This window comes from Carya illinoinensis, chromosome 5, assembly GCF_018687715.1.
Source record: "Carya illinoinensis cultivar Pawnee chromosome 5, C.illinoinensisPawnee_v1, whole genome shotgun sequence".
Classification (NCBI taxonomy): Eukaryota; Viridiplantae; Streptophyta; class Magnoliopsida; order Fagales; family Juglandaceae; genus Carya; species Carya illinoinensis.
Window position 1 is genome coordinate 8,647,827 of NC_056756.1, and position 13,657 is coordinate 8,661,483.

Genomic DNA, 13,657 nt, shown 5'->3' on the forward strand with positions numbered 1-13,657 from the left:
ACTTGAAATCATAATATGTAATCTCAAAGTGTGTTTTTTTTCACTTGATATGCTCCTTTTCGGACTTGAGCCAGTTAAATTTTCAGCTTTACGAGGTTAATATATGTAGTTATATAAATGTATACTTGTGGTCCTCCTTCAATTCTACTTGTATAAGCATCAATTTTTTTTTGTAAGTAAAAAAAAAAAAAAAATCATTAAAAGAGGAAAATGCACGCTCAAAGTGCACAAGATGTATACAAGTGAGCTCCTCCAAGGAGGAGAGTGTTGGGAAAGAAAGTCTTGAGCTCCTCCATTGTCTATTCACATGACTCAAGGCATTAAGCATCGATTCTTTTAAAATTGCATTCCGCGGACAAAATGAGCTTGCTCCCAAAATAGTGTAAAGAACATGAGTGGTTGTGCTTTTACCTAATTTGAGTACCTCCAGCTGATTTCCAAAGCCAGACTTGAGAAAATCATGCAAGAAGAGGTATGGGTATTAGTTGTTCAGCTTTGCCTTAGTTGATCAAATGGTAGAAAATCAGTTATGTATTTTGTTAGAAGTTATCAAAAGGATTTTCACTATGTCCCGTATACTGGAGCTCTTGCCTATTCTTATGATCATTACAATCTTTTTTTTTTTTATATATAGTATTGTGGTTGGGACTATATGTTTTAGTTTATATGAGTAATAAATGTTATGAAAGACTTGGATCTTTGTTTTAGGGTCTTCAATAAAAAATGTTGTTGGATTATTTAATTATTTGGTTGTGTAGGTTTAATATAATTCAGTGGCCTAGAATTAAATGAGTTTTATCTTTTGCTTGAATTGGTGCAATTAGATGAAATAATTTAATTATAAATTAAGATATGAACGGTAGATATACAAAATATGATAAAAACAATAATATAATAATAATAATAAATGCAGTTAATTAATATTTGTTCAATTTTGTTGGATTCTTTGTAGTGTTTCATATATCTCGGGAGATGGGAGCTGTTATTAGATTGTAATGATGGTGTTATAGTGCAGGTTAATTCACAAGTGTTAATAAGAACCCATCGATATGGTAGGGTAGTCCTCATCCGGATGACCATATTGCAATTTGTGATACTTTCCACAAAAGGCAATCGGGGTTCGGGTGAGGTTTTGCAGCCATTCGATGTTGTGCTCCTTGCTTACGCAAGCTGTCAATATTTACATCATTCTGAGTCTTTTTATTTATTAATATATTCGATATATTAATAAATCGGATATGGATGCTTTTATTTAGCATTATTATGATTTGCATGCTTTTGGTTGTTGTTTTGTGTTATGTTGTAATATAGAAGTAATGTGAAAACTAATGGAACTCGGTTGTGATGATGACAAAGCCTGGTGGGCATACAGGAAATTTATGTTTATTTCCTTAATGGCTAGGTAACCCGGATGGCCAACAAGTAGTGGCAATCAGTTGTTGCAGCCATAAGTAGGTGGCAAAATCTTCTTATTTGTTACCATTCGATTCCTGAGCCAGTGACCCCGACTAAACCCCAAACTTTAAAGTGACGTGTCTAATATTTCAATACTTTTTTAGATATAGATTCACAAGACTCTGGACATATGTACTTTACCAACCTCCTTAGTTAAAATCCTCAACTCGACCACGCTTAAGTGGGACATAGTGGAACATCTCCTATGACCCTTGATAACTATCCACCCCTACCCCCTAACGAGCCTATAGGCATTAAGAAATCAGTCAGGGGTGCGAACTTCACCCTCGAAGAAGACAAGTTACTTGTCTCCGCATGGCTGAATTGTAGATTTGATGCCGTCCAGGGAACAAATCAAAAACACTCTCAACTTTGAAAAAAAATATTTGAGTACTTCCAGCAATTTAAAGAAACTACAAATGAGTAGACAATAAAATCTTTCATACATTGGTGATTAGCTATTCAAAAGGCGACAAATAAGTTTTGTCCAAAACTAGCCCAGGTTGAATCGTTAAATCCATTGGTTTAACATAGATTTTTTTGTTTACATACAAGTTTGACAAGGCTAAAGTTATGTGCCAATCATTAGAGAAATGCTCATTCCAGTTCGAGCATTGTTGATGGATTAACCTAAGTGGATTTGGCGCACCACAAAAAATTATCCAAAGCGAAGGAATACGATGTCCCCATCCCTTACCCTAACTCAATATTCTGGCGCTACGGTTGATTCAATTTTTAATATCGAGACGGATAATGTGATAGAGAATGAAGTTATTGAATTGGACCGACCAATGGGAAGGAAAGCTCAGAAAGGAAAACAAAAGGCCCAAGGCAGGCAACTGGGGGAAAATTTCTAATTCAGGAAAATGAAATATACTCTTTTGGAGGAGTCACGTGCTCAGGAGAAATAGTTTTATCGCCTTAAAGCCGAGAAGATGGAGTATGACAAGGAGAAAAAAGAAAAAAAATTACGTCTTGAGGATGAAAGACTGAGGTTGGAGGTCGAGATCGGAAAAAAGAGTTAAATAAAATTTGTCAAGAGGACGAAAGACTGAGGTTGGAGGCGCAAAAAGTAAAGCTCACGAAGAAGGAAGCAGATCAGCCCATTATGATGATAGACATGAATGCTATGCCAAAAATGCAACAGTTATATTTCCAGCAACTATAGAGGAAAATTATGGCAAGACGCGAAAGTAGCCCAGATTTGGATTGATTTGTATTTTTGTAAAAAGTTATTCATTTGTTTATTATATTTCGGACAAAGATAGATGAGTATATGGATTCACTAAACTTTTGTATTTCAATGTTGTGGTGTAAATTAATATTTTTAAGTAAGGAAATTGCCCATTATAATTTCAAGTTAAATTACAAATTACCTTTAATATAGTCACTATCAAATATATAGAGGAAAAAGTTACCGTTAGATTAAATGAGATTTGAGTTTGTAAGAATATGAATGTTAGCAATATGCGTATTTATAGAAGAAAAAGTTACCGTTAGTTATATGACAAAAAATGTTACCATTTGAGAGAAATAAAAAAAAGTTACCGTTTAAGAAAAGACAAAAAAATGTTACCGTTGGATAAATGACAAAAAATATTACCGTTACAAAAATGATAAAAAATTTTATTATCAATACGTGAATAGGTATTACAATTAGAGAAACTGATAAAGAATACTAAATAAAAAAAAAAATTGGCCATCATGTTAAAAAATGCACATATTAAAAAAAATTACTATTTTTATAATACAAATTTCAGTTTGAAAAATAATACTGTATTGGATAGTCAAGATCGTATAAATATTTAGTAGAAAATGAAATTTGAAAAGAAGATAATAAGACAAAAGAGTTAGTAGTTAAAATTGTAAATGGAAGAGAGAAAAAAATAATAAAAAAAGAATAAAGAAATATTATTTAATAGAATAGAGATAGGGATGAGGAATGAGATGTAAAAGGTTTGTAGAAGATGAATAAAATTTAAGAATAAATTTAAAAAAATGTGATTTCAAATTAAATTATAAAAATTTTTATGAGAATTCGGATTATATGCTTCAAGGCGTGAGTCTAATTAAAGAGAGCCCCCCGTTAAATCTCGATCAATATATTTATGTAGGGAGCTCATTTGGAAGCTGTCAGGTATTAGTGTATTACCAATGAATTGAAAGATCTTGTGGGTGGTAAAAGTTTGTTTTCCCAACTACTGGATACTCCATTTTATTAGATTCGATCATTTTCAATGTGTAAAAACTGCCTGAAAATAGTAAATCCCAACCACATCTTTATTATCAAACCAAGTGGTCAACTTCATGATTTGACTCGTTGGGCCAATTTGTTGGCACTGAGTCTAATAAATCAAATCACATGTTTAATATCATGTATCACCCGAATTCGTATCGAGCTAGATAAGATTGCCTAAGCTAGAATTAATGTAAAATTAGAAGATATTTTTCAAGACCCCCAAACAAGATTTAAAGACTTAGACCGCCATTGAAACGGTTGGAAATTTCTCAAGTGTGAAATATCACTTGAACTTGCAACCACCCACCCATCCATCGAAAGTTTCTGGCAGTAAATATTAAACAAAATGGCTGTATCGAAAGAAGTTTTTCTCTTGGTCAAGAAGTGTGGGAGTTTATCCCCTATGATTTCTCCTATAAAATGAGGTCATTTGTTGAAAATTAAGATCATTCTCACTGAGATGAGCGATCAAGGCAGAGGGCTGAGGGTGAAATTTAGATTTTGGGGAACCCCAAAACAGAGGGCATTTTGAGAGATAGAGAGCTTGTTTATGAGTGTTTGTAATTTTGTACAAACATATTGAAAATACTGAATTTTCGCTTTAGTGGACGTAGGCAAGTTGCAGACCACTTAAATATTATCCCTCTATCATCTTGTATGATTTTTTGAACAGACCAGAGGTGCAACAATTGGCATCAGAGCTTTTAGCTTCGTGCTGTCCAGAAAAATCAAGTTGATCAAAAGCAACTTTTGACTACAAAATGATGTTACTCGCATTAAGAATGGATGCTGGAGGAGCCCGTACGCGTCCCTAGAAGTCAGAGAGTCCATAGATGCACCTCAGTCGCATCAGAGGAAGAAGACAAGTAGGTGACACATGCTCACACGCTCCACGCGCGGCAGGAGGAAGAAGACGCATGATGGACACGTGCCAATGCACCTCACGCGCACCCAGGGTTGAAGATGCGTGAGCGACACACGCTCTCACACGCCCTAGGAGCACTTTGGAGCATGTAAGCCATGCGCCTCAGGCGCCCTGATGCATTGCATGTAAGACACACGCGACCGTTGAAATTCCAGATCAGTTTTTGGCTAGATCTAAGTCATTCAGAATCTGATTTCAACAATCAAATAGTACTGACAAATTATTTGGATCATTTCGGACTCATCGGTATGGTGGGAATGTTGAGATTCGTCATCAGTACTTTAAATCTAAACCGTCCAGAGTTGCAGATTATTTTAGGTTTGATCTATGCTAGTTGGAGTCCAATTGTAATGATCAAATGATGCTAACAAACTATTTGAATCATTCTGAACTCATCTGTATGGTGGGAATATTGAGATTCGCCATCTGTACTTTCGATCTAGACCGTTCAAGTTTCAGATCATTTTAGGCTTGATCTATGCCATTTGGAGTCTAATTGAGATGATCAAATAGTGCTGACAAACTATTTGGATCATTCCAGACTCATTCGTATGGTGGGAATGTTGAGATTCGTCATTGGTACTTTCGATCGAAACCATCCATGAGTTACAAATCATTTTGGGCTTGATCTACGCCAGTTAGAGTTCAATTGCGATGATCAAATGGTGTTAACAAACTATTTGAATCATTTTGGACCCATCCGTACGGTGGGAATGTTGAAATTCGCCATCGGTACCTTCGATCCGAACTATTCAGAGTTGCAGATCATTTTGGGCTTGATCTACGCCAGTTGGAGTTCAATTACGATAATAAAATAGTGCTGACAAACTATTTGGATCATTCTAGATTCATCCGTATGGTGAGAATGTTGAGATTTTCCATCAGTACTAATGATTTGGACAGTTCATACTTCAGATTAGTTGCGGGCTTGATCGCAGCCAGTTGGAGTCGTGATGGATTCATTTGTTTTGGATTTGATCGCAGCCAGTTGGAGTCATGAATGACTCATATGTTTTGGGCTTGATCTTAGCCAATTGGAGTCGTGATAGACTCATTTGTTTTGGGCTTGATGTCAGCCAGTTGGAGTCCAATGTTGTTGAACTCAGTTCTTTTGGGCTTGATTTAAGCCAGTTGGGATCATAAAATTTGAGGAGCAAACTTCAAATCATTGGATGATACTGATTAACTTATTATATCAACAGGTTTTGACAGTCATACGACTCATGGAGCATAATGTTATTAAGGGAAAACCGCAATGGATCTCATTGTGGCTTTATTTGAAAAGTCAATTGCAAATAACAAAGTGTAAATGAAAAAACAATTCAACTTCAGAAAGGCAGAAGGTACTATTGTTGCCCAATAGTATTTGACGTTGTGGTCAAAAAGTTGGGAGGTCATGAGAATGACTATGAGTAATTATGCAAAAAAGTCGAAATTGAAAATTTTTAATGTAAGAGATCTTATCCTAGATGAGGATGTGCGTAGAAGAAATTATGGCAAGATCTTGAATTTTTTGGTACTGAATGTTGATAATCAAGGTAGAAACTTGGATTAGTCAAAATCCAGAAATAAAGGCAGAAGCAAGTCAAGATCTGAACAACATATGACTTGCTAGAAATTGTGGCAAGACATGCCATAAGAGACTGCTAAAATCAGGAGAAAACTGAGAATGATGTTGTGAATATAGTGACTGATGAAATATATGACGTCGTATTTCTTGCAGTGCACAATGCTGTTAAAGATAGCTTGAAGATAGTAGTTACTCAGTAGTGTTTTCTCAAAAAGGCGTGGAAGGTCACGAATGTTCATTGGTCTTGGCTTGTGGTAATGGTCATGCGAATTGGATGGGAAGTAGAAGGAACTCATTTTTACTTTTCCTCATATAAACCTGAAGAAATCTCCTTAAACCACAACATGAAGCAAAGGTGTGAGAGATGGGAACAAAACATCAGATGTTCTAGGGATATCTGCACCTAAAATTAATGATCGCATGACTGCCAAGACGATCAGACCTCCATGGTGGTTACTACCTTAAACTATATCCTACTGAATGAAGGTAGTGGACTACAGTATGAAGAAAATCTTGCAAAAATAGAGATTATGCAAGTTGAAGTTAGCAGAGACTACACACAAAATGGGCACATCAACTGAAGATAGGATATGTTAGCAGCAGGACGAGGAGTCAGTCGCCCAGGTCAGAGATGGAGACCTCAGCAATAGGTTCTCTTATATGTGTCAAAGTCCATGCAAGACCATTGATTCCTAGTACAGTGAGAGATGTGTTGCCCTATATAGATGTGTTAATTAAAGGCATTGTACATGATGAACTAAAATTATGCATCACTTTAGTTATTCTTCTAACTTGGAGACATGAGTTGTAAAATTGTATAAATGATAAGGGATCATGCTAGAGATAGAGGCTAGCATGTTGAGAACCAATCTCCAAGTTGGAGATTAGTGTGATTGTAGGATTATGGAGCTTGGTTTGAAAGCTATAAAGGCACCAGGTAGATTGTTTGCTCAGTTGTGAATTAAGCGAAATTCAGTTTGCTCAAAGTGTACATGAGTGCGAACTCATAGACTCGAGCGAAAGAAGAATCCTAGGGAGTTGAGATTGTGCAGTTGAGCAATTATAAATCTCCTCTAAAGAAAATCCCTTACAAATTTCGTGGATGTAGACTATACTGATGCATCTGAAGATGCATTTGGAGAGGCATCTGAACATCTATTTGAAGACGTACCTGCAGATGCATTTGATAGCGAAAATCTCTAATGGTTAACAAGCATTCCAATGAATGAGTGCAATCATTTAAAGGATGTAACCGTTTGTAATATTCTAGTATGGCATACTTGGGTGGGGGGTGATTGTTGGAAACCCTCTAAGTGTGAAATGCCATTTGAACTTGCACCCAGCCACCCATTCACCGAAAGTCTCTGGTAGCAAATATTGACCAAAATGGCTGCACCGAAAGAAACTTTCCTCTTGGTCAAGAAGTGTGGGAGTTTGTTCCCTATAGTTTCTCCTATAAAATGAGGTCATTTGCTGAAAATTAAGATCATCCTTATTGAGGTGAGTGATCAAGGCAGAGGTTTGAGGGCGAAATTTATATTCTGGGGAAATCCAAAATAGATCAAGGCATTTTGAGAGATAGAGAGCTTGTTTATGAGTGTTTGTAATTTTATACAAACATATTGAAAATACTGAGTTTCCGCTTTAGTGGACGTAAGCAAGTTGTCAAACCACTTAAATATTGTCTCTCTATCGTCTTATGTGATTTTTTGGACAGGTTAGAGATGCAACAGAAACATCATACATGCAGCGTCTCAATATAGAAGATAACTTGTAAATTTGGAAGCCCAGATTTTTAGAAAGAAATGGAAGAAGGAAGAGGGTAAGGGTGGTACGTCTGCTGCGCAAGAATGGAAGCTAGAGAACTTAAGTCTGAAGAAGAGTCATGGTTCGAAGTAGAGAGAGAGAGAGAGAGAGAGAGAGAGAGAGAGAGAGAGAGAGAGAGAGAGGGATACCACTGAATCAGTTATTTTGCAGAACTCATATCATTTTGGGAATTTTAAGATTATTTGGATTAGCTTGCAAGCCTTGCATCATTTCTTTTTCCTTTACCGCACATGTTTCACATTTTTGCTATAGTTCGAAGGTTGTGGCACTTGTTGAACCTTTGACAAGGCCTTGGTGATTTATCTATTGAACTTCAAACTCAACTATTCCTCTACTACCCATTTTCTGCAACTTCATTATTACTTCTGAGCATTGCACTTTCTGCCTGACGATAATGGACTTTATGTTAACAAGTTTCTTGGTGTTGAACACTTGGTTCTTGTCAATTGCCATCGTACAGAATCATCTACAGTTGCAGATTACTATTCTAAAGCTCCAAGATAAAACATTTTACGTCCATTCCAATAACATTGAAGTTCTTTCTGACGCGGGAACGTGCCAGATGACTTAGTTTGCTGAATCCTTGGATGGTAGACTTTTCTCCTCAATAGATAGTGAGGGAATTAGGACTCTCCAATCCATCTAACAAAATTGAATAGCCTCAACATATGTGGGGACTTGGCTTATCAACGGTTACATAATTTAAGGGTGCTGCTAAAAGAGCCAGGGTAGTTGGGTGTTGTCGATCTTGCTCATTTTCTTGAGCTACCAATCAAAGTTTTGAAATCCGTTCCGGAGACCATTCTGGTTGAGGTACTGGACCGGAATATTTCGGTATCGGTACGTTTCGGAATTAATTATATATTATATATAAATATTTATATGTATATATAAACTAACAATTAATAAAATAAATACATATATATATGTAAGTGTGTGATATGTATATGTGTATATATATAGAAGAATTAAAGATTTATAAAATGAATATATATTGAAAAAAATCACAAACTTGAGTTAAGACACAAAATAAAGGAAAAAAATTAAAGAATAGACAGATTATTAAAAGTAACAATACTTCTAGTGCACGGAAAGGGGTATTTGAATTCTAAAAGTACAATTTTATTCATTATTTTTCAACTTATTTACAAGAAAGTTTTTTTTTTTTTTTTTTTTTTTTCCAGACCGAAATTACTATTCCGGCCGAAATTTCGGAATTGGCCGGAATGGTCGGAATTTGACCGGAATTTGACCCGGAACGGAATAGATAACTATCCCGTTCCGGTCACTGTTCTGACACGAAAAATTCCAGCCATTCCGACCAGAACGGAACGGTTTTTAAAACATTGCTACCAATGCCTACAATTTTACTTGGTTTACAGCTACGGCAGTGATATGCCTTGTTTTATTAGCATTATCGCCTAGGTCAAGATATTGGGATGCGAAAGAAAGAGGTACTGGTATTTTCAAACTCCTGGCAATCTAATTACCAAACGTTGGTTGCATTTGATAACTTTGCCTCACTGTTCATATTATATCGGTCCTTTTGAAAGCTTCACAAAGTCCCTTCCTTTGAAACATATAATGTCACTCATCTGATACTGTTGGATCCTGTGGTCTTAGAACGACATGACATGACATCTTGTAAATATTCCGATTATGAACTTGATGACGACATGACATCTTTTGCAAGTATAAAAGAACGCGTATTTCGCACGTAAAATGCTACTTATTATTTTTACATATTATATATTATATTTTTTTTATTATTATATTTTAATTTTTTTGTAAACATAATATATATATATATATAATAAATAATGTATAAAAATGATAAATTAAATTTTCCTATAAAATATTCGACATATTAAAATATATTTTAATGGCCATTCATTTTGTGATTCGAAAGCCAATGGGGGTTGCCACATTCGAGAAAGGCGACTTCATCCGTCCCACACCTCATAATTTTGTCCCTACACGTGATTGTCGGCCAACTCAGAAGGAATTTTTATCCTGCATTTGTGTGCGTTCTCTACTTTTTTCAGAACTGACGTTTTGCTTTTTCTTTTTCCTCAAAACCACCTATTATATTATTATTATTATTATTATTATTATTATTATTATTATTATTTATCCCAGATTCCCAAAGAACTAATTAACAAAATGTATATTCCATCCAGGGTTGCGATTCTTGTTCATATATCCTATTCGTGGTGTGTTAACTTACAGACTTTCTATTCCATGATTCAATCTGAATTCGATTTGTTAAATTAAATGGGTTTGGATTTCAAATTTTAATACAATAATTTAAATAACATATATTGTCGTTTAATTTATTGTAATTTTTTTAATAATTAATTAAAAATTAATTAATACAACACAATTCATTTCACTTCGTTTTATATAAAAAAATAAAATTAACCCGTATAAATTATAACTCATTTCATCTAATTAATATAATTTTATATAAAAATTAAAACTAATGTGTATTAATAATTACAATACCTATAAAAATATATATATATATATATTAGACTACATTCTAACAAAAAATTATTAATATTTTAACATTTTTAACATTTAATAAAATCAATATTAAATATTAAAAAAAAATGAGCATTCGTTCATAACTATAATCCTAATAATAAAAACTGAAACATATTTGAGAAATACCACAAGCCCACAATAATAAGATTGTCATTTTAAAATAAAATTTAAACAAATTATACGAATTGTTTATTAATTATATTTTAATAAGTCAAAACTTTTTAATCCGAATCATTTATGTCGAACTTTTAACTTTCTAATTTTGAATATACGTTTTACTGCGAATCATTTATATCAAACTTTGAACTTTCTAATTTTGTATATATACACATATTTTTATTATGTAGAAATAGCTAAAAATACACTGAGATTCTTGGATAAGCACGACTTTCAGTTTTCATGCAGTGATCGAATTCATGGGTTGAAAACGAACCACTCTCCGAGAACAAGAATCCTCTTACTGTACCGAAAGTGGAGTAGAGAACAAAAGTTTCCAATTCCATTCCGTTTTGGTTGGGATTTTCGTGTGGTATCCGTATAAAATACTTCTTCGTTCGTCTTCGATCAAATTCCCGGGCCGTTCTGGTCCCTTTTGCTCATTTTGATCAAATTTCAGTTGAAATTAACATTCTAGATTATTCCGTTTCATTTTAATGACAATTTTATAATGGTAACATTTTTATAAATTTTAATTTAGGTATTTAATTAATTATAGAATATAATATTTATTTATATCTTTTTAGTTTTTTTTTATCATTTTAAATATGTCCCATCATTTTTTTAAAATATCATTATTCTTTAATAATTTATCTATTCTTTTAATTTTTTTTTGTGTATTTCAATTCAAGTTTATGATTTTTTCAAGGTATATTTATTTTATAAATAGTTAATTATTCTATATATATTCACGATCCACATTTACATATACATATATTTATTTTTTTATTTTTTTTGAAACTACATATATTTATTTTATTAATTATTAATTTATAAATATTTCATTCTAATACTTAAAATTTAAATAATGGTAAGAGACTTGAGAGCACTTGGAGTATGATGATGAATGACCCATTACCTCTAAAATATATATATATATATATATATATATATATATATAAAAAGACAAGAAAAGCAAAAAGGAAAAGGAGAGTAGGAGATGACACTTTGGGATAGGAGACCAACCGCGACATTGCTTCTTTTGTTTTAGTATATTAGATGAAATGATTAAGATAAAAATTAAAAATTTAATATAATATTATTAGAATATATTTTTTTAATATTATTATTATTTTGAGTTTTAAAAAAATTGAATTATTTATTTTATTTTGTTTAAAATTTTTAAAAAATTATAATAATTAGATAAAAAAAATAATGAGATGTGTTGTAAAAACAAACTAGAGCCTATTTTTCAATTATAATAAAATAATTTATTTCAATTTACAAACAAAATCATCATGCTTTTCGGCAAACTAGAAAAAGGTTTGTTTTCCAATTATTTTTAAGATAAATTTTAGTTAATTTAAGAAAAATAACTAAAATTATGAAAATTTGGTGAATTTTAGAATTTATCTCAAAGATCTCTGTTTTTTTTTTCTTTTTTTTTTTTTAAAAAAAAGACTCATTTAGGCCCGATTTGAATACAAATAAATATTCAACTCATTTTATCTAATTAAGGCTGGGGAAAAAAATATAAATTGGACGGTATTCGATCCGGTTTAGAGTCCTGTCCAGTTTGATTTCTGTCTCTCTTTTTTTTTTTAAATTGATCTAAATCAATCCAGTTTCGATTTTCTTTTTACTAACACCGGACTGGATTTGTTTATATATATATTTTTAAAATTTTATATTATATAAAATATTTGTTATATGATTTTTTATATTATATATAATTTTTATAATATAATGTATATACTATATTATATATACTGTATAATATATCGAAAAAATCATACCAAACCAGATCGGAATCGGTAAAATTGGAAATACCAGTTTATCAGTATAATAGGTGCGATATCGGTTTTTCAAATTTTAAAACCAGTATATACCGCCTACCGATTTGGTTTTAAAATATGTCAAAAATCAGACTGAACTGGACTGGTTATACCCTTACATCTAATCATTACAAATTTATCAAATTTTCACACAAAATATAATAATCAATTCAATATTTTCAAATTTTAAAATAATAATAATATTAAAGATAATATTATAACAATATGTTATTTAACTTTTAATTTTTATCTCAACCTACTTTTTAAGGAAAAATATAGTTGCAAGCACAATTGTGCACTAATGTGATGTGATTGATTAAAAAGTAGATTTTATTGAAAACAATGTTAATTTAAATTTTAAGTATGAATGAATCAGTATTAATATATAAATTAGTACGCGACTGTATTTATATATAGCAAAACTCATTATTTAAACCCCCATCTTAAATTAGATAAAACTCTAAAATCAATGGATGGATATACTCTAATTGCTGATGTGGCGGAAAATTAGAGATATATTTGTTTAGAAAAATGATAGTTTATATGTTTATCAATGTGTCAATTCAAATATTTTTATATTTTTATTCTTTTAATAGTTCAGAATATTTAAAAAATGTTAAAAAAATTTATTTGTACTAATAATAATTGTCATATTTGATTGTCAGCTAGTATTTTCCATTGTTTACGGAAGATTACACCTATGGCTATGGATAAGGTAAAAGATCAAATCGACGGCAACTTTTAACACATGACAAGTGTTGTACCCTTTATCCAGGTCTCATAAATCATCAATTGACATGTATTAAACGGCGTCGTTTAAAAGAGACCATAAAGTCCACGCTCCTACCCCCGAATAACGACATAAAGCATATCTCTCTCACAAAAAAAAAAAAAAAAAGGAAAAAAAAATTAAAAAAGAAAAAAAAAAAGACACAGCATATACCACTGCAGAGCCTAGGATCCCTCATTAACCCTAGTCAGCTTCTAATCCGACCATGGTTACTCATTTACCGTTCCGATACTCCCACGTGTCTCCATCCAACGGTTCAACACAACCTTCCCCAACTTATTTCCCCATTTCTAAACCCTATATAGTCAGCCTC